At 41.4% G+C, this 22,958-nt stretch overlaps 1 protein-coding gene and 1 long non-coding RNA gene across 2 annotated transcripts in view; one reads left to right on the top strand and one right to left on the bottom strand.

Annotated features, from left to right (window-relative positions):
* On the top strand, window positions 1–22,898 carry LOC109282150 (uncharacterized). The gene is made up of 3 exons (XR_009457124.1): window positions 1–197; window positions 18,889–19,247; window positions 21,935–22,898. It is a non-coding gene; the product is annotated as an uncharacterized LOC109282150 (long non-coding RNA).
* Window positions 1–22,958, bottom strand: part of LYPLAL1 (lysophospholipase like 1) — an 83,355-nt gene that overhangs the window by 42,812 nt on the left and 17,585 nt on the right. The gene's annotated exons all lie outside the window — the stretch shown is intronic.

A 22,958-nucleotide genomic window follows, 5' to 3' on the forward strand; every position in this document is an offset into this window, starting at 1 on the left:
ATTGGGAGCCCAGGTAGTCTTTTCTTCTGTGCTCCCTGGTGCAGGCCATGGTCCCAGAAGGGAAGGATGCATCGAGGAAGTGAAGTGGCAACTCCAACGCTGGTGCCACCAAGAAGGCTTCGGATTCCTTGACCACGGTGCACACTTCAGGGTGAAAAGACTCCTCGGAAGGGACAGCATCCACCTCACGAGGAAAGGTAAGTCCCTGTTTGCGGCCAGGATGGCCGATCTTTTGGACAGGGCTTTAAACTAAGATTGCTGGGGGATGGGGATACACAAATTCAAACGTGTCCAGGGACCAACATACAACTAAGCCCAGTAGATAGGGACACTGGGAGAGTCACTCTTGTGGGAGCTAAGGGAATAGTTCTCCATCAGCAAGACGGGAAGACGGTCTTAGTAGGAGGACTCAGGTGCCTATATACTAATGCCAGGAGCATGGGGAACAAGCAGAAGGAGCTAGCACTCCTACTCTCCAATGTGCATTATGATCTAGTAGGGATTAGAGAGACCTGGTGGGACTCCTCACATGACTGGAGTGTAACTATAGAGGGCTACACCCTGCATAGAAGGGACCAGGTAGGGAAAAAAGGTAGAGGTGTTGCTCTCTATGTGAAAGAGCAGTACACCTCCTTGGAGGCCAACTTCAGCTCAAAAAATGGACAGCTTGAAACCCTGTGGGTCAAGTTGCAGGGGTGGGGGGTGGGGGGAGGACACGGTGAGAGAAACCTAACTGTAGGTGTATACAACAGACCACCAAACCAGGGAGAGGAACTCAATCTGGAGTTCACCTGAGAATAGACTGAGGCCGCACGTGCATGTGACATGGTTGTCATGGGCAATTTTAATTATCCAGACATCTCTTGGGAGGAACACTCAGCCAAGTTGAAACGGTCATGATCCTTCCTGACCCATGTTGAGGAGCTCTTCCTGACTCAGGAGGTGCATGGGCCATCCAGAGGTGATGCCCTGCTAGACTTGGTCCTGGCCAAAAGAGATGACCTGGTGACCGACTTAAATATAGAGGGAAGTCTGGGCGACAGCAATCATGAAACCATTATGTTCACTGTCCAATGTAAGGCAGACAAATTGGATAGCAGGATTGAAGTCTTGGACTTCAAAAATGAAAATTTAAACAAGCTTAGGTCACTAGTAGGGCAAGTGCCGTGAGACCAGGGACCGAAGGCGAAGGGTGTGTATGAAGAGTGGTTGTTCCTTAAGAACACGATCCTTGAAGCACAAAGAAAGTTCATTCCCATGCAGAAAAAAGGTAACAGAAGGGCTGGGAAGTCCTCTTGGCTAAACAGGGAAATCATGGTCCTCTTAAGAAAGAAGAAAGAGGCTTATAAACAATGGAAGCTTAGGGCGGGCCCCAAGGAGGACTATTCCACAATGGCCTGCATTTGCAGGGAACAAATAAGACAGGCTAAAGTAGCAACCGAACTTAGATTAATAACAGGAATCAAGGACAACAAGAAGTCCTTCTTTAAGTACATAGGGAACAGGAGGAAAACAAATGGGAGTGTGGGGCCATTGCTCAACAACTCAGGAGAGCTAGTTACCAGTACCCAGGAGAAAGCTGTGGGGCCATTGCTCAGCAAATCAAGAGAGCTGGTTACCGGCACCCAGGAAAAAGCTGAACTCCTGAAAGACTACTTCGCCTCGGTCTTTCACCAGATGAAGGGAAAAACCTCACCAGGTACAGTACAGGATGAGCAATAATCACCATCCTACTATTGCCATAGAGTTGGTGTATGACCAATTAATAAAATTAGATGTATACAAGTCAGCAGGACCAGATGATCGTCATCTGAGGGTGCTGAAGGAGCTGGCCGCAGTCATTGCAGAACCCCTGACAGAACTCTTCCACAACTCATGGCACTCTGGAGAAGTCCCTGAGGACTGGAAGAGGGCCAATGTTGTGCCTATCCACAAGAAGGGCAGGAGGGAGGACCCAGGTAACTATAGGCCAATCAGCCTAACTTCCATCCTAGGGAAAATCTTAGAAAAGTTCATCAAGGAGTCTATTCTGAATGGCAGCCAGCATGGCTTTGTCATGGGCAGCTCTTGCATTACCAACCTCATCTCCTTCTATGACCAGGTAACTTGCCACCTGGACACATGAGAGCAGGTTGACATTGTATACCTAGACTTCCAAAAGGTCTTTGATCTAGTATCTCACAATGTCCTTGTGAGAATATTGGAAAATTGTGGGTTTAACTCCAAGACAATCAGGTGGGTGAGGAACTGGCTGTAGGATAGGTTCCAGAGAGTCATAGTGAACGTATGTGTCACCCTGGCGAGAAGTGGGCAGCAGTGTCCCGCAGGGTCAGTGCTCGGTTCAGTACTTTTCAACATCTTTATTAATGATTTGGATGTGGGGGATGAAGAGTTCACTGGCCAAGTTTACGGACGACACCAAGTTGAGGGGAAGCACAGTCAGGCTTGAAGATAGGTTACAGTTACAGCCAGACCTAGACAGGCTAGTAAGTTAGGTGGATCGGAACCTGATGAAGCTCAACGTCAAGAAATGTAAAGTGCTCCACCTCGGGACGAGCAACCCTCAACATGCCTACAGGCTTGGCGGCACCAAACTGACTAGCACCACAAATGAAAGGGACCCAAGGGTAAGAATAGACCACATTATGAATATGAGCTGGCAGTGCAATGCTGTAGCCAGTAGGGCAAATAATACTCTAGCATACATCAATTGATGCATCTCCAGCAAAGCCAAGGAGGTGATTCTTCTGCTCTACTCAGCACTGGTGAGACTGCAGCTGGAGTACTGCATCCAGGTCTGGGCACCATACTTTAACAAGGACATGGACAAGCTTGAGAGAGTCTGAAGAAGAGCCACCTGTATGATCAGAGTCTTAAAAGGCAAGCCATACAAGGAAAGGCTGAGGGATCTGGGACTCTTCAGCCTGAAGAAAAGAAGGCTGAGAGGGGACCTGGTAGCAGCTTACCACTACAGTAGGGGAGTACATCAAGGGCTTGGCAAGCAACTGTTCACCAGGCCACCTGAGGGAAAAACCAGGAGTAATGGCCTGGAAGATCAATTCAGGCTCAAAAGTCCTGGAAGATCAATTCAGGCTCAACATTAGGAAAAACTTCTTCACTGTCACGGTGTCCAGACTGTGGAATAAGTTCCTTCCAGAAGTGGTAGTCGCCTACCTTGGAAATCTTTAAGAGGAGACTAGACAGTCACTTTGCTGAGGTCACTTGCGTCCCAGTTATCTTTCCTGCTTGGTGCATGGGGCTGGACCTGATGATCTTCTGAGGTCCCCTCCGGCCTTGCAATCTATGAATCTATAACTAAACAACCTTTTACTTTTAAATTATATTTATTATTAGCTATACTTCCCAATAATGGCTATTTTATAATTCTATGTATGGATAAATTCTGTTGTTTATAAAAGTGGGTTATCCTGAGGAAAGGTAATATAGTGTTGCCTGACTTTAGACAAAGTTTTCTGTGCTTTCATGATAATACACCATAATACAGATTCTATGTGTGTATGCTTGCCACTCCCTGCTGTTATTTAGTGTTGTGGTAATTTCAAAGAATGCTAATTCTAAATACATTTTTTCTGAAGATATGTTTATGAATACAACCACATAATGATACAGTCACGTAATGATACCAAACCACGTCGTCCTCATCGGCAGTCCCTCAAAGTCGAGGATGACATCCATCAGGCTTGATGGGTCCTCAGGTGACTGAGGAGCCTGATTCTGGATACACACATTCTTTGGCATTGGAGGCATGTTGTTCCTTTGGGGAGCAACCAAAACATACACACACACGGATAGAGAGAGAGCAAGAGAGAGAGATGATAAATCCGTGTGTGTGTGTGTTTGATATCATAATGTGGAGAGACAATGTGCCTGTGTGTGTGTGTGTGTATATATAATGGGTATGTATAAAAATAACAATCTAACACAACAAAAACACATTTTGGAGTACAAGCTGTGATTATTTTTTTGAGGACAAGGTCTGTGAAGTCAGAGATGGAGTGGTTGTTCTTTGAAAAGTATTCTATTGGGCTTCATCATTTTCTGTGAGATTTCCTTTTGGAGCATAATGGTTGCTTAGTTTCATCTACATAGTATCCATTAGGGCATTTGGTGGATTGGATAAGGTAGATGTATTGGCAGGTTTTCCTCCCAAGGAAGTCCAATTGGAAATCCCAGCCCACAGACATAACAAAATGAAAGTGTATTCTGTGTTCATGCAGTGCGTATCATAATGTGCTTCTGGCTCAGAATAGGGGCTCTGAGGTATATTACTATAAATAAACCTACAAACAATGACCCCTTTGACCTAAGTTCATTGAGGCCTTATAAGTTAGTTCTTTTAGGAGAAAAAAACCACGAATGGCAATAAATTATTGAGATATACACAATTGTTCCTTCATAAGTGCAGTTCTTTACATTTGCCCTTATTGAATTTTATCCAATTTATTTCAGACCACTTTTCCAATTTATCATACACAGCAGAATCTGTAAAGAAACTGCTTCAATGCCAGGGAACCAGAAAAAATCATTGGCACAAAAAAATCCAGTATTCATGATTTTTAATGTCCTCATTTTGGCTGCACTCTCAAATATTCTGCAAGTTCTAATCTTTCTTTAAAAAAATAATTCTTTTCCAACATAAAATGAAAATCCATCACAGTGTAAAACAACATGCTCCTCCTTGTTAGTTCAGCCAAAAAAAGTAAGTTTCCCTAAAACAATACAGCAGCAAAGAAGGAACTTACCTTTCCGTTGCTCGTTTCCCTTAAGGAGATGTGAATATTAACCCTAAATGTTAAATAATGTTAGCATTATTGAGCACAGGAAAGTTCTGAGGTTCTCTCTCTCTCTCTCTGCCCTCCTCCCTCCTTTACCTCTCTTCCCCACGTGTATTAATTAATGAAATTAACTACAGTCACCCATATATCCACCCATATATCTACAGTCATTCCATATATCATCTTCACTAGATCAATGTAGTGACACTCATGTACACGTGCTGCTCCAGTTCAAAGCAAAAGTTTCACACTGACTAGACACATTGACATATAGTGGCTGCACCCATGGAAAAGAGACCCCTGTAGTACCTGGGATCACTGGAATGTTGCAGCATGCTGGTTGTACCCGCTTCCCTTTGACATGTGCCATATGCCAGCAACTGGGAGAGAAAAGGTGCAGTACTAGGAAAGCCTATATGGCTACCTTGCGCTCGTTTTAAGAAAGCAGACTTGGCAGGTGCCAGACTATGGTCTACAGGGCCTGATTTAAAATCCTTTGGTAAATTTCTCACTGAAACTTTTAGTTCATGAGAGTTTTGACTGTATATGAGGCTTTCAGCACTGGAAATAAAATATCATTTAAATATTTCCATTTAGTTAAAAGTCATACATTTGATTCCAAGGATCCTTGAACCTGGTCCCACTAGGTTTTAGCACAAGTCTTTGACTTTATTTTGTGCCTTGTCATGTTTGGCATTTTTCCTAAAGACCCAAGTCCTGGAATTTTGTTATTAGATGAGAAACTCAGTTTTATTTAGAAGAAGGTAAGTATCTACATGCTTGGTTGGGCATGTCTACATGTGCCCCTATGGTGCCGTTGTTACTGCACTGTCATTTAGTGCTTCCTTTTGGTTGTAACCATGCAGTGCATAATTATTTTTAGCCGCTACACTGCCATAGCAACACACTATACTGAGGAGGCATGTTGCTAGAGTGACGTAGCTGCGGCATCAAGGTTTTTGCCTGCCAATGCTACGTTGCCATAGTACACTGCTACGCCAACGTAGCATCTTGTGCAGACATGCCCATTATGGAGAAAAGTTTGAAAATGTGAACTCTAATGACTCAAAACCAGGAGCAAATAAAATAATCCACAATTTATTATTTTCAAGTCTCGTGGGTATTTTTTGGCCAATCTCAGGATTTATTGAGGCCGGATTCATAATTTGCGAGTGCTTTTGGTTGACTATGCTAATTCAGTAAGAACATAGTGCTATGTGATATTCAGAAGTTCTTAAGTTACTTAGCTGGGTTTACACTACAGACTTTTGCTGGTGTTGATATTTTTTACCTATCTAACTGACGTAACGATATTGACAAAACCAAGTGTAGACACCACTTATAGCTTTAAAAAAAAAAAAAAAAAGCACCTTTGTTGATCTAGCTTGTCTGTTTTGGGGACCTACATAATGAGATTGTAGTTAAAAAATTATAGAAATTAGGCTGAAACTTCCCAAGTAATATCCAGATTTAGCATAATTTTGAACAGTATTCTGTTCAATTTGCCAAACTGGGAACCCAACAAATAAATTGTTCTGCAAATTTATATTAGCTTAGGGAATATATGTAAAATAAATGACTCCTTGAAAGATCCTTCTTATTGTCCTGCCTCCCACTTTTATACTACTGGGACTTCATTCTTAAGGCTTCTACATTTTGGCATTTATTTGTCAAAAGTGGGGCGTAGGTGTAAGTATTTTTTGCCAATTTTTGTGATGCCATAAAGCAGCATTTTTCATTTTTCAACACTTATTAGCTCAGCTACCCAGCTGTGTAGCACCACACCCTGGTGTGAAACTTATAGAAGCATAATTCTGACAGGTTTATACTTGCCTAAATTTATAGTATTTCATTTGGGAAACTGAATATCTCATTCACATCCAGTATAATTTTGTGATTATTTGACAAGATCAACTTACAAAACCTTTGAAACATTGAAAAATGTAGCATATACTAAGCTAATTGATACAAAGCTCAGTTTGCATACAGTAAGCAAAAGGAAACAAACAGTTATTAGAACAAAATATGTAGTATCCTAATGTAAATATTTTATGTTTTTTTTTTAACTCCAGAAAAAGCAAATTCCTTCAGCAGAGAAAGTGTTCAATATATATTTATGTTCGTGAAACATTTGATTGCAATCTAAACATTCAAGACAAGGAAAATACACTATGGTTTATTTTTGTCATGATATGCCCCTAAGAAGGGGAGACAGTCTTTAAAAAAATAAAAAAATAAATAACATTTGCATTTAAGGCCAGTGTTCTGAGTACAATGTTCTGTACAAATTCCTTAAGCAATGTTATATTTATTTTGTGTAATAGGCTTAAATCCCATGACTGCTAGTTTTACATTCTGTCATAAACAAGATCTGGGTGTACCGTGCAAAATATAAGCAGGTTCTCTGAAGTGCTATGTTTAAGGCAGATTGGTAAAATGGCTTGTTCGCTATTAATTTTATTTGTTGTCAGGAACTACAAGTCACTGCCATAGTATTAGTTGTGAGACTGTCTCAGAGGCCACATCCAAATGAGCATGGATGTGTGGTATATAGCACTACAGACCTGTTACAGCACCACACACCGCACATGCAGGCGCTTTCCACGCTGCTGCCTTGCAGTGTGGGTGGGAGGGAGGGGTTGACTCTGGGAGATCCTGGGGTCAAAATACCCACACTGAAAAAAGGGGGGTGGCACACAATGCAACAGCACGCGCCGCTCAAAACCAGAGCCTGGCTGGCTGGAGCCACACTCTGGCTACTGGCCAGGCTTCCTGCCATGGCTACAGCCCTGGGAGGCCCCAGGAACCCCAGTAAGGCTGCTGGGGCCAGCACAGTTACCCACCCAGGGTAATTGGCCATGGGCCAGAGTGCACACTGCATGGGTGTTCCCCAGGGACAAGTAGCAGCGGTACAAGGTGTGCTGCTGCTACTTGTACCCAGGGAAACAAACATCCGTGCTTATCTGGACAAGCCCATAGGTTTCACTCAATCTCAGTCCACACTGCTACTACCTTACATTTATTGTCCGACTGATGTCTAATGCCAATATGGATAATGCATTGTCATTATCAGTTTTCTTACTCCTGGACATTTGGCCACACAAAATGAGTCAGTGGGCATGTCTATGCATGTGAGTAATGCACACAAGTAAACTCTGGAGCTTATTGCTTATTGCTCCAGAGTTTATTTGTGCACAGCTCATGGAGCCTGGTTGGAGAATTTCAGGCTAGCAAGGGACCTGGAGGGTCAGCTTTCCAGCCCAATACTGCTCTGACCAGCCTCCATGCACTGCAGAGGGGCTGCTGAGGTACAAGGATGTAGGCTAGCTGCACACTGAAGCACCTTGTTAGCCCGAACAGTGTCTGCATGGGAGCTGCTGTGTGTGGAAAGACTCCACAGCAGGGTAGTACTTGTATTTTACAAATATGACCCTGCTGCAGAGTTAATTAGTTCTGTGTGCCCTAATAGGGGTGCATATGTAGATGCCAAATGTATACTGTGCAGTTAATTAGTCAACTGCACAGTAAACATCTCATGTAGATGAACCCAGTACTATCACAACTGGCAACAATAAGAACCCTTCTTGTCACCTGCAGCAAAGAGGTCAAAGTACACTGGGGAACATTATCAGGTCCCTACAGAGAACACTTGTTGGCGCTATGTTGTGCCTTTTATGAGGGATGTATCTGAGTCCAGTTATGCAGTTCCTACTTGTATATTCATATAAGTGCTCATGCCTGTGACAACTGCATAATCCAGGTATCTATAGATAGCTAAGAGACTGCATTGTGGGGCAAACCATCAACCTTTTATTGGAATTATGATTACTTCAAGGTTTTCTAAGGATAAACAATTTGGGACACAATCGAGCAGGTTAACTCAGACCACACTGATGTGAAACCAGGGTCGGGTTTTCAAACAATGTGAGAAATCCCAGTGACATCAGTGTAAATTCAGCGTTAAGTTCTCCGAAGCCAAATTTACATTGGCACAACTGGGAGCATAATTTGCCCCCTTAGCGCCTTAAGAAATAGTTTTAAAAAAATGTGCACATATGGTATATCTATAAATCCTGTAAGAAGCGCATCTATATTTTGTAGGCACAAATTATGAACGTGTGTCAGAAAATGTGGCATTTATTAGAGACCTAATAATTATGCTAGAGACTAACGATTTGTGAAGATGAATATCCCTGTAAAAGAACTGACTGGACCAACTTATTGAATGTTTTGGATAGGAAGGGATCTTGTTTGGATTTGTATGCTTTTTATTTCCCAACAGTTAGCCAATATTTTCAAAATGACTTGCACATTCCCTCTTATTCAAAGGGCATTACTTAAACTCCTCTACAGAGTGATCCTGGTACTAACGAAAGGCAGTATTGCATGAGAGCAATTATTCTTCTACTGTCCCCAGTGCAATGCATCTGCCTTTGGGAAGTTCTGAAAGTATGAATATGCTAATTACTCCTTCCTTTGCACTGTGGTAGATACTGTTTAACGATAGAAATTGGCTCTGGGGTCTGCATGTTTTTGTGATGTGCTAGTTGCCATCTGCTTTGGAGATATTCCCATGCACTTTTGTTGATGCAACAGCTATAGTGTTTTCAAATGTTGATACTATGAAAATGTAATGTGATTGGACTTGGACAGGTGCCTTAAACAGACCACCCATCATATTTATTTTGCTGCCAATCAGGTCAGACAAACTTATGGGTAGAATGCTGAAGTACTTTGAACTATCTACATAGTGAATAATTTACATTTCATTTTAAAAGACCTTCTTAGCTGTCCTAAAAAAATACTGCTTAAGCAACTAAAAGTCAGTATTATGATCCTACTTTTTCAAAGCTTCTTATTGTTTACTTAGATTTTATTTTTAAACTTGGTGATTATTTTCTTGAAATGAGTTTAGCTGAGAAAGCTTATTTTTATAGTGGAATTTGGGAGAAAGGATTTTTTGTTGAAGTTTAAAACAACACTGTACAGTTAAGTACTTGTTTCTGCCATATGTGAAGTATAGGGTAACAGATATATTGGATTCAGCTTATAAAAGGCCTGGATTTGGCACAGATGATCCATGAAAGATACACTATCTATACACATAGTGAAGAGTTCAGTGAGGACTCGCTCACTTATGAATCTCTCATACTTCTGTCACAAATACAGCTTTGGGAACAGCTAATTAATATATCCAGAGATTGTTCTATCCCTGCCAACTATGGAGGGATACAGAAATTGGGGGACAAGTCAATAATGGGACACATTACTATGTTATTAACATGTCTGACTCTTCTTGTAGTATATTAAGAACTATGTTAGAAATTAAGACCATTTCACATCATAGGGACAAAGGCTGTTGCATTTGAGTGCATCCAGACGAGCATGGACATGCAGTATGCAGGACATGAAGCACATGCAGGTGTTCTCTGTGCTGCTACTTTGCAATGCAACGAGTTTTTTGACTCTGGGAAATCCCAGGGTCAAAAAACACACACCAAAAAAAAGCAGGGCAGCACACATGGCAGCAGTGCATGACGCCTAAAACTGGAGCCTGGCTGGTCAAAGCCATACTCTGACTGCCGGCCAGGCTTCCTGCCATGGCTACAGCACCCAGAGCCCCCAGGACCCCAGGTAAGGCTGCTGGGCCAGCACAGTTGATGGCCCCAGCCTTCCCTACTCCACCCAGGGTAACGTGCTGTGCGCCAGAGCACATGTGGCATGGGTATTCATTCCCCAGGGACAAGTAGCAGCAGCACAAGGTGTGCCACTGCTAATTGTCCTTGGGGAAACAAACATTCCCACTCATCTGGATGAACATGTCAGATTCCTAACTATGAACCTATTCTGTCAGAGGGAAAAGTAGATCAAAATGCAAGTGACATCATCTGCATAGGTGGTCCTAATGTTGGGTCTTTAAGACACATGGGATTGCATCTAAGAAATGTTATTTCAGTACAAAACAAGTTTATTATGGCAATATATATCAGAGTTATGAAAAGTGTTTACAAAAAAGAGGAAAAAGGAAAGAGTGAAAAATTATAAAGTACAATGGTAAGTCTCTCTTTCATAGATTCATAGATGTTAGGGTCGGAAGGGACCTCAACAGATCATCGAGTCCGACCCCCCGCGTAGGCAGGAAAGAGTGCTGGGTTTAGATGACCCCAGCTAGATGCCTATCTAACCTCCTCTTGAAGACCCCCAGGATAGGGGAGAGCACCACCTCCCTTGGGAGGTGTACCTTGTACACTAGGTGTTAAATAAAAGTAATTCCATTTAAATCAGTGGAGTTAAACTGGTAGAAAACTGCGGTAAGTTAAAAGAGAATCTTGCTTGAAGAGTACAGCTAAATTGTGCAAGGCCTGGTAGGTAGAGGCATATATCTTAATTGTGATGTAGCCCAAGGGAACAAGATCCTATTTTCATGCAAATAATCCTAGTAACAGTTCCTATAAAAATATGTGCTTTAGAAGCAGAATCGTTTCAGAGGTTTTTCATGAGGCATCAATGAATCTTTAAGGATCTCCATAACTGTAAGCCACAAGAAAAATTTACATTTGAAAGGGGTTGGAGACATGCCAGGGAGAGAGGAAGAGAAGCATGAGGTGTGGCCAGTTATTTTTGAAAAAGAGATAGTGTTGACAATTATTAATAGGAAAAAAGAAGCCCCAGGAGAGGATGGCCTAATGGCAGAGCTATTAGCCAGAGTCCAGAAGGATGGGCTCACATCCTTGCTGAAATGTTCAAATTACATGAGAACACAGTGTATTTTCCCAGATGGGTGAAAGGAACGTAATAATCTCTGCCTTTAAAAATGATGACAGAAATGGCTGAGAAAATTATACCTCAATTATCTTAATAAATCTCACCATAAACTCTACACATACTCTATCTGCTTTCGCTAGCACAGAGGACAGGCTGAAAAATGTGCCTTTTCTTTTAAAGGGGAGCAACAGGGGGTTGTGAGTGGATTTGTTTCCTATCAGTTTATTTATTAAGTAGAGATCAGTTGAAACCAAGGTGGCTAAAATCCAAGCCTCTATTTAATTTGCACCAAGATTTCTGTCATATTTCTGTCATAGCCCATCTCTATCATGGGTTTAACTAGGCTAAATTTGGTTTGAAATATCAGGGTTGGTTCAATTCCAGTTTCCCTTTTATCAGGACCACCAATGTCCCAATGTTTTATTTTCAAGGTTTCATTTTGAAGTAGTTGAAACCAGGCTGCAGACATATATAACCCTAAACCATTTTCAAAGGAGTAGGCATTGGGAACTCACTCCACCCCTATACCGTCATAGTGCAACTAAACTTCTGTAACTTTAAACCTGAATGAAACAGTTTTAAAGATACAGCAGTTTAGCTTTCACTTAGAGCAGAAAAAAGCTCTTAGACAAAACTGCTACAACAATGGATCAGCCTTAAAGTGCTATAATTTTAAAACATGGTAGCTCATCATCTGTTTACACCCCAGGTGTGCATATGGTTGCCATGCTTTGGTAAGCTCATTTGGTGTAAACGTGTACTTAGAATCTCACTAGCCACTTATATGTATGAGTAATGAATGAATTTGTATAACCAGTCACAGTAACTCCAGATGTGCAGTTGCTTCTTCTCCTTTTTTGTGTAGGCAATGGAGGTCTCAAGTCTTGAAAATTTGCCTTTTTCTGCACTGACATGGTGTGTCTTTTCCCTCACACTATTTGGTAGAACTTTTTAGAGAATAGTGCAGCAAAGGAATTTGAAGACACAAGAGTCTTAGACAAAAAATAGTAGTTAGGGAAAGAAGACATTTAAGACTCCAAAAATTAGATGTGATATTGCAGGGGTAAGGATTGCTCCTGCAGCATTTACCTGCATAAGAACTCCTGAGAATATTCATTTAAACAGAATGGGTCTTCAAACTATAAGAAGGATAGTTTTTGTCCCTATGTTGAAGGATAATTTCTTGTGGTTCAGAAAGCTAAATTAGGAATGGCTAGTACTAGAAGGACAATACTGAGCAGATATGATTAACCTTCTTGTTAACATTTTTTGTGTAAGTCATGAATTTAGGAGAGAGGATGACAGACAGAGAAATTGGGCTTCATAGCTGGGGTAAAAAGGAGATTAAGTTAAAAATAGCTTTATTTGGAAACGTGTTATCACATTCTCTTTTTTTGTTCCGGGAACAGGAAATAAACTTGATTATGATAAAAAACCACAGAAACTTTAGGTTTGAAAAGAATCTCACTTTTTTTTTTAATGAAGGGAATGGATTCATAGAGATTCTCTGAAAAACATTTAAAAATAAATATATGGATTCAGTTTATTCTGATTAGGGAATTTACATCGTGTCCTCTCCAAATGCAACTGAGAGACATACACAGTTGGAGTCTCAAAGGCACCTTATTAACAGGCATCCTGCCTTACAGTCAGCATCCAAGATTCAGGAATGCAAAGTAGATTTCTTTTTAATTAGAACAACAAATTTAATCCATTTGTGTAGCGCCTTGGGGGTGAAATTCACCTTCCTGCAGGGGGCCACTAAGTTCTACTTATTCCCTGTTGTGAAATCTTTATCTGGAGTGATACAAGGGTCTTGTATTAGTCCTTAGCACTATGTTAGTTTTTACTTTTAATTCTGAGATCATTTTAAGGAAGGCTTAAGGCTTTAAAAATGATCATCCGGACAGTGCCCCTTATGATACTGATAAGGTATCTTTAAAAGACTTGTTGGTGCTGGCTCTGTGCCTCTTCTAGGAGCACTGCTAAGAAGCACGTGCTACCCACTCACTCCTGCCTTCACATGCTAAATCTTGGGAAATGGAAGCATACGCTCAGCATTCTTCTTAAGGTCTTGGGCACAAACAGAAGTGACAATTTTTGCCTGACCTGGCCACAGAAAGCAGTTTATAGCTGTGACCAAACACAAGTCCAGAGCTGCAGACAGTTTAAAAAATGGCTGATCAGGTGAAAATCTGACCCCTCATTGCATGAGGTATCAGATGAAGCTGTTTCAAAATGTGATGTCTTCTGTAACTTGTGTCTGCAAAGCTCCCAGCCTGTTGCTGTTTTCAGAATGGGAGAGGAGAAAGGGAGTGGCGGGAGTTCAGTTTGAGGGGTTTTTCACTCGAGAGTGCAATGGCTGTATTAAAGCCCCCTCAAGGTGGTGGGGCTCCCATTCACCCACTGCAACTTCAGCACTGACTGGGGAGCCCCAAGAATGAGCTCCCTGTGCTGTCTTCCCCCCCCCCCCCCCCGTCCCTCCCATTCTGAAAACAGTGAGCATTGGCAGAGAGCATGGCCATTGCTATGGGAACCTAGTTGCAGGCTCCCAGCCCACAGCCAGATTCCCCTCTCCAACAGCGAGCCAACAGTGACCTTCTGCATGGTCTGGGGTAACATAACTCAGAACACTTTGCAGAAAATGTTCTGAATTACAGCTGGGAGCTGCAGTTCTGTCTATACCCTTTGTCTCAAGCACACCTATAGCTGGTTAAGTAGGGATCTACTTAATTTACAGGTTTGGCTCAAAGTGTGAAAACTGGCAGTATCCATAATTGCTGCGATATTCATTAGCCATGATTTCCTGCAAAATCAACCCCCACCCCAGCGTATTATTTATATAATACACTGTTTTAGAATCTCCCAATCCTTACCATGATACAAACTGTGGCAGTCCTGGCAGCCACTCTCACGTGATTGAGACTTACTGACTGTTTGTGGCAATGGCTGGGCCTCAGCTAATCTGTGGCAATGGCTGGGCCTCTCAGCCAATCTACAGTGATGGTGGGGCCTCTCAGTCAATCAGCATTGAGGGTTGGGGCTGCCAGAAAATGCCCACAAAATCAGCCCTTCATGCCACAAGCAAGCTGTGAAAATAGCTTAGTCTCTCCATGAGTTAAGTAGGTCACTACCTATTAGTACACACTCAGGGCCACTTTAAACTAGGCTGTTGCCTTATTTCCAACATTTGATGTGTGTAGAGTGGGATTGACTGTGCAGAGCATGCTTCTTGGTTGTGTTGTGGGACTTGGCAAAGAAACAACTTAGATATACCCTCTGTAATAATGGGGTAAAATACTGACTCATCTATAGACCTGGTTCTGTGAATTGTTAAGTATCCTTTTCTTTTTTCAGTTTACAAAGATGGGGCTTATTCACCATATTGTACTAACTGGCCAGTATTGTCCTGTTTCATTCAGGGAGAGGCAAGAAAACAGAGTGCAAGCACCTCTGATTTTAGGAGGGCCAAATTGTTCAACTCAAACTCATGTATTCCTTTGAGTAAGCACTACTTATTGGGCGTGTCTACACATGAAATTAATTAGACTGAATAAACTCTGATGCAGTTCACCAGTTCATGCCAGAGTTTATTGCTTCTGAGCTCCACATCTACACATAAGTCTGGGACTGTAGCAAACTGAGCCAGGTTGAAGTAGCCCCAGCTGGCAGGGAGCCCAGGGGGTCAGCCTCCCAGCCTGGGGCTGCTCTGACCAGGCTCAGCGTGCTGCAGAGGGGCTGGCTGGGGCATGAGGGTACTTTAGTGTGGGGCTAGCCCCAGCCAGCCCCATCAGCATCTACATGTGCGTTTTGGCATACTGAATAACTCCACTGCAGGATAGTACTGGTGTTGACAACTACTAACCTACAGCAGCATTTATTAGTTTCCTGCAGCCTAATAGAGCCACACATGTAGATACTGAGACTTTACTGCAGAACTCATTAGGTAATTCCTTAGTAAACATCTTGTGTAGATGCACCCAATTGTGAGTCAGAGTTACAGAGTCATATCCTAATTTTAAGAAGCATGCAGGAATGTCTATAACAGCTCTAAGTGCGGGGGGTTTGGTGATGACTTAGAAAGAAACACTTATCTAGGCTTCTAATTTTAAAGTCGAATCAGTCAGTACAATGAACAATGGGATACCTGGTATTTTAGCTGAACAGGAAACCTGTATTTTGCACATGCCATCCATGTGTCAGAACTTTTGATAATACTGCAAAAGGATCTGCTTTACCAAGCTGTTTCTGATATACAAAAGCTAGGAGTTCAAATTATTTCCCCCTTTTAAAATTCCGAGTGATAATTTTGCTCAACACAATAACAGAGTTGTTATATTTATTTCCTAAGGGTATCCAGGTGTTTTCACTGGAATAATGCAATTTTGCTACATTTTTTCCCCCCATGCCAAATCCATTGAACTAGTCATTTTGTATGCTAATGTGCTCCAGTGCTTTACAGGGTTTGATAATGTAATACAGCTTTTAGGTGACTGGTTTAAAAATCAGCTGAGGACAAGAATGGTTGATTCTTATCTCTATCTTTTATCTGTTCAACTATATGCAATAAATTGTTAATTTGAAGCCCGCTCCAATGCATATATTCAGTATGTCACAAAAACTAGACAGTGGAGAGCGCTCCTTCTCAATTCTCCATGTAGTCCAGTGGTCACCAACCAGTGGGTCTCGATCCATCAATAGATCTCAGAGCCTCTTGGAGTCAATCCAAAGCTGGGGTGGGAGGCTGAGTGCCTGCATGCATGCACATGTGCTCCCCAGCCCAGCAGGTCAGTCCGTGCGGGAGGGAAGGGGTGGGAGCTAGATCGAGGCCCCCATGGTGAGAGACAGTACTGCAGAGGCAGGAGCAGGGGTAAGTCGAGTGGGGCCCTGGCCAGTGGGACTTACCTGCTGGGGAGGCACGCCCCCAAATAATTTTTTCTCCCTCTACCTCAATCTGCTCTCCCCCCCTCCCCACACACACACACTTACCTGCCGGGTAGAGGGGAGGTGCGGATGGTGGCAATGCACGATAGATCTTGGGTTGCTTTTAAATGCCAAAGGTCCTCTCCTACTTAAAAAAGTTGGAGACCACTGATGCAGTCTTTCAAGAACAACATCGAGGCTTGTTGTTAGATAGCAAAAGAGAAGCTTGTTCTATGTTTCAACAGAGCAGGAATAGTTTTTCCAGTGGTGTTTATCCAGCAGAATGCATGGACACATGGGAAATAAAATGATAAATTCCCATTTTAAGTAGTAAAGTATGCTATCATATCACTATCTCTATTCCTTTTTTCGAACATGACTTTTAGATAACTGTCTAACACTATTTTTAAAGGATTGCTGTAGAATATAATGTTTACAAAGAGCTACTACATCCAGAAAAGGTTTTTTAACCCAAACATTAGGTAAGCAAATACCTCTCTAACTCATCTTTATGGACCTAGGAACAGAGGGCCAGATCCTCAGTAGATGCAATTAGTGTAGTGCCATCAAAGTCAATTTCCAGGGAGAGGGCTGAGCAATGTAGTTGAGGGACAGATTTAAACTTTATCAAAATCTAAGTTGGGGTTTGGGTTTAGGTCTAACTTTAAAAAAAAAGCAAAACTATTCCAGAGATTTAAAAAGATTCTCCTAGTCAAAAACGATAGTCAAAATCCTATTTTACCTCTAAGACATCTAGGTTGTACTTAGGCACCTAAGATTGATCCTATTCCATTCTGCTCAAGTCCCTGAAAACTGTTAATGCAAAAGGCAAGTGGATTCTCCTCCTCCCTGTTGCTTTTTTGTGTATTAGTCTTAAGGCTAAGGTGGAGGCATGTTACCAAATGTAACCTGCTAACAGTTTTTCAGGGACTTGAGCAGGCTTGAATAGGGTTGCACGTAGTCACTTTCCTACCATTTGGATGCCTTAGAGGTGCAATAAGATTTGGGCTGAAGTTCTTAATAATGGATATAATCCTACAGGATGTTGAGAACTTTTCACTTTCTATGTTTAGGGCCAATATTTCCAGTAATAAGACTTCTATTGGTAATGGGAGAAAAAGGAAATTTAGCATCATTCTTGTAGGTCTTGTAATCACACCTGTCCTGATCATTTCAGGCCCTCTCTACATGTGCATGTAAAGGTATGGTGGGACCTAATGCATGATCCACACAATCTTGCCTCCTGCCAAGGCACATGTGTATGGCAGGAGGCATGGTTATGGGATTGAGCATTAGAAGCTTGATCCTCTGATCCTGGGTTCCCCCTGCACCAGCAAGAAGCAGGCTCCCACAACTGGAAGCCCCTCCTGGTGACCCTTGCAGTTGGGAGCCTGCAGCAGTCTCCCAGTTGCAGGAGCATTCCACATACCCCTGTGGCTGGGAGACCACACCTGCTACGATCTACCAGTCACAGGGTGCCCCATGCACCTCTGGGGCTGGGAGATCACAGTAGCTCCCCCAGATGCTACGACCTAGTATCCATAGCTATCAGGCACTGCCAGAACCAAGAGTCCCGCATGTGTGGGAGCTCTCAGTCCCAGCTGTGTTAGGGATGCAGCCAGAGCTGAATGTCTTGTCAGCTGAGGAACTCAGACCCAACTGCATGTGGGGTGCAGCCTGGGCCAAGAGACCATCAGCTGTGCAGTTCTCAGTCCCAGCAGCTATGGGATGCTACTGCAATCTCCCAGCCCTGGGGGTGCATGGAGTGCTCCATGGGTGGGAGATTGCAGCAGCTGCATGGGGGCATCACCTATACATGCAGCTTAAAGCTGGATAGAAACCAGCTATAAAATTATTACACATTTTTGAGCAAGAACTTTATAGCTGGTTGGACCTTTTTAAACTGCTATAGTTAATTTGCACATGTAGCCAATCTAAAGTTATTGCATGTTTAACCAGGTAGTTGCTTAATAGATATAACATGTAGAGGGGGCCTTATTGTGAGCATCCAGCACACTTTAAGTTCTTCATATGTAAGTAAATACAATACAGTAATAAACCAAAACCTACTAATAATGGTTCATTTCACTGTTTTATACTAATCCATCTATTTCATGTGCAGCCTACATGCTAATCAAGTATTCTTGGAACAGAAAATGGATCTTGTTGTATTTATAGAGGATGTCTTTACATATGTAGACATTGTCCTTATATGGTATATTGTGTACTTTAACGTAATTACTTCAAATGTGTGTGTGTGTATATATATATATATATATATATATATATATATGTATATATATATATGTGTGTGTGTGTGTGTGTGTGTGTGTGTGTGTATACACACACATTTGAAATACTATTCTTGATGTCTTTTTTACTTCTGTTTTCTATTTATTGGCAGATTGCATAAGCAAATCAGAAAAAAACCCCCAATGTGATACCAGATGTGTCTGGACATTCCACCATAAGGAGAATCGCCAAATGGCATCAGGCTATCATAACAACTTTAGGCCACCCCAACTCTCAGCCCTTGGCATAGGGCCATACTGGGCATGTGACCAGAGAACAGCTGCGCTCCAGTGATTATGGCTGTCAGAACAGGCCCTTCAGGATCATCGCAGCCAAGTACAGTTTATAACAGCCCTGTGGCTGCTCTGAATTGCATCTGAAACAGAACTAATCCCAAAATGGGACTTGAGAAAGGTCTCTCTTCTCTATCTTTCTCCACTTTGTGCAACTGAGGATCAGTCCCTATGACAGGTCAGCGACATGTCATATTTTCTTGCATATAACACATTCCGGAATCTAATATGCAACTTGTTTGTGAAAGGCAGAACAAAACAAACTACTTATTACTTCTTTGTAGTAAGTAACTGAGTACCAGCACCTAAGGAGCAGAGCTTGTTCATTGTTCTGCTCCCTGTGAGTAGCATTCAGATTTTACTTTTACCCCTAATTAGCATAAACTCTTCTTACCATATTTTTCATAGGTAATATGCAGTTTCCAGCAGCTGGAGAAAAATGAATGTGGTATATGAGAAAAATAGGGTATTTAAATTCATGAACAACTAGGCTGTAAATCAGGTACTGTAGTATAATCTTTGGTTTCCTCCCTCCATTCTATGCTACTATTAGTACTATTTCTTTTGCTCCTTTTTCTCACTGTTTTTGCTTGTACAAGTCTTCTATTACATTTTTCTTGTTCTTTAATTTGAATATAACTAAAGAGTCCATTGTTGTCATATGAAATATTTATGTAGTTTCACATTCAGTAATTCCATTTGTTCTTTTAATTTGATCCTTTTACTTACTTCTGCTTATTTTTACATAGGGTATCTCCAAATCCTCTGCACCAGATTTGTTTATATATTTTTAAAAAGCTTTCAGCTTACTGCTTGTAAAACTCTTTGCATCTCATTCCTTACCTAACCACAATGGCCTATGTTGCACTTTTTCCTGTTTAGATTGAACTGGGAAGAATTTCAATTGCACTCTCTCCAAGAGTTGCTTAAACATTTCCCATTTTCCTCTAGTAGCTTTCCCACAGTTAGTAGAAATTCAATCAAAAGTACTTTCCACTTTCTCTCAAAGTCAGCTACTTTATTTCTGTTGTTCCTTCCAGCAGTACTCTGCATTCACCCTTGAAATTATTCAACCATTTTAGTATTTTCAAGGCAGATTTAAAAAAATATTTAGCCTTTTCGCCCTCTTTCCTTTAGGTTTTGGAATCTGTTATCCTTACATATCAAGCTCATTTTCTTTCTTTAAACCACTAGTCAGAGATTTTCCCAGAGAAACAAAAACACCAGTAGGAGGGGCAGGCATTAGAGAGTAGGTACAGGTTCGATGCTAGGGGAAACCGTGACTACACGTGCAGCATTGTTTTGAGGTCTGGAAATGGACCCAACATCTTCACTTTTGAGGGGGGAGGCAGACAGAGATGAGGGAGATGCAAAAAAGGAGCAATTTTACATTGTAAAGAGAGATTAAAACAGGAAAAAACATATTCAGCTACTGAACATTTTCATTTCTAAACTGGTATGTCCAGCAGCTCAGCTGTATTTTTAAATAGGAGGATCAAAGCATTTTATTTGTGCCACTGGATACAGGATATAAACTAATGGATATATTGCCTTGAAAAATAGTTAATCCATTACTTACCCTGCTGCTCTCTTAAAATATTGGGAGCCCCAAAAATTCTGAGATTCTGAAAATTTAGCTAAATCTTCCAAAATAGTAATAACACATTTGTGTTTTTTTACCTTCAAGGTAGCTACATTAGCCAATCAATCATTACCCTTGCAAAAGATATAGAATAGGCCTAATCTTTAATACTGGTGTTAAGTTTAGTGTTTTCACCACCATGAAAAAGGAAGACAAAAAGAACTAGGCCCTGCCAGTATTGTTTATTATACTCATTTTTACAGCAGATGAAATTGGAATAGTGGGGTAAATGACTCCCCTCAAGATTTTTTGATTCCTGCTAATCTGCCCACTCTTCAGTTTAAGGACACGTTCTCCTAAAATATGCTGAGCACCTTCAAAAACAAAAGTACAGGGTCAGCCCTTCAGCTGGCTTAAATTGGCAGAGCTCCTGTGAAGTCAGGCTTTAACTAATGGAGCCAGGCCAGCTTACATCAGCTGAGGGATCTGGTTACTGGTTGCTATCCCAACTTCATTTGAAGTTTGTTTATTTTCGATCCCTTTCCTACTCCCAGATAGTGCCCCAGCACAATTTTATTCCCACACATCCTTTCTAAAAACCAATCACCTGTGATCCTGTTTATCCACACCCCAATGCTTTGTTTTTCATTTAATTCTAAAATGTTGAGAGAATAGCTTGCTGGGTCGCACAAGTGACCTCCGAACATCACATCGAGACCATCAACATATGTGCAGGCTGTCAAGCATGTTGCCTTGACTGACCAGAATGGAATGTTTCATTAAAAAGCAAAATGGGGAAAGAAGAGGACAAAATAAAAGCAAATGCCAACAATAAATAAATCCTACCCCCAAACAATCAAAACGCACTGGTCTAACGTATATATTAAATGAGAACAGCAGTAACCCAGTGACTGTTATTTAGCCACATGTCAGCACAAAAAGGTGGTACATGCTATTTGTTTTCTTAATAAAGAAAATGGAAAGCAGTAAACATGAGGTGGCAAACTACTGCAATTAAGATGTGTGTTGAAGGTCAAAGTGCATGTACTTACTTGCCAATGCCTTCTGCCAGAGAGAACTAGCATGCTCAGCGGTGTTTTGTAGGTCTTATATTACTGCTACCTGAAAGAGTTGTATCTGCTGGACTTGAAGCAGGAGGAGGTTTGAAAGTTGTATTCTGAAGTACAATAACAGATGTGAAATCCTAACTGTCATTTTACAGTATTATTGATATTTAAGCCCCTAAATGATTTGTTATGACATTGCATACTTTTATTTTTCAGTTGTTCAGGAGTAACACTGCAAAACAATCTACTGTTTGCGTAAGGACAATAGTGTCAACAGAAGACGGGAAGGCTCTCGCCTGAGGAACGTCTGTTCTACAAAGCCACTTCAAAAATAACTTCTCAGTGGCATGAAAAGAAAACATCTGTGAAGCATGCAGCAGCAAGAGGAGGAGAGAGAAGACAAGGGATATTGGAAGAGGATTAGTAACAGACAACTTATTGAGTGCCAGTGGCATAACCTCTATTATCCCTTTCAGATTACACCCACATATAAAAGTCAAGGTTTGTGTTTTGAAGTAGGGGAGACTAGATGGGTGTGGAAAAGACAAGCTGCAAGTTACTCTTAAAGGAATGGTCAAAGGAAAAACAAAACAGAACACAAAACATCTTATGCTTTGCACATTATATACAAAGCCTTCTGGTCCCATCATGCAGCCAAGAAGCAAGGGTTGGAGGGAGGGTAGCTCATTGCTAGTGAAGCATGAGGACTACATTTGAGCAGTTTACATAAGTAGAACTTGGTATGTGTGTGTATATGGACTTACTCATTATTTTCCTTTGTTGTATTTTACATGTTGGATGCATCACACAAGATTTTATTAGAAAAGCATTGTTTTTATTAAAATGATATATAAACAAGCCATCTGCCTTCACACATGTATCTGCAGATTTTTTAACACAGTTTGAATCAAGAAAGTTATGGAACGGCTCTTTTCTGGGTATGGGGTGTGTGACACATGGCACTGTCTTACACATTTAGCATAAAATTGATTTCAATTGATGTGTGTATTACTCTCCCGTTTTAAAAGTGAGATACTCAGCAGTTAGTCAGTTATACCAATACAGTGCCTCAGCAACTCTTAACCAAGAACACATATTATTGAAACATTTCCCACAACATCATGTGGCCTCAGAATCCTGTTGGTTAGCTATAGAATAAACAGTCAGAAATTCCTGGAAATTAAAAAACAAAAACCACATGTACAGTAGGAGAAAATTAAATTAGTGACCTTAGGTAGAA

This window comes from Alligator mississippiensis, chromosome 1, assembly GCF_030867095.1.
Source record: "Alligator mississippiensis isolate rAllMis1 chromosome 1, rAllMis1, whole genome shotgun sequence".
Lineage (NCBI taxonomy): Eukaryota > Metazoa > Chordata > Crocodylia > Alligatoridae > Alligator > Alligator mississippiensis.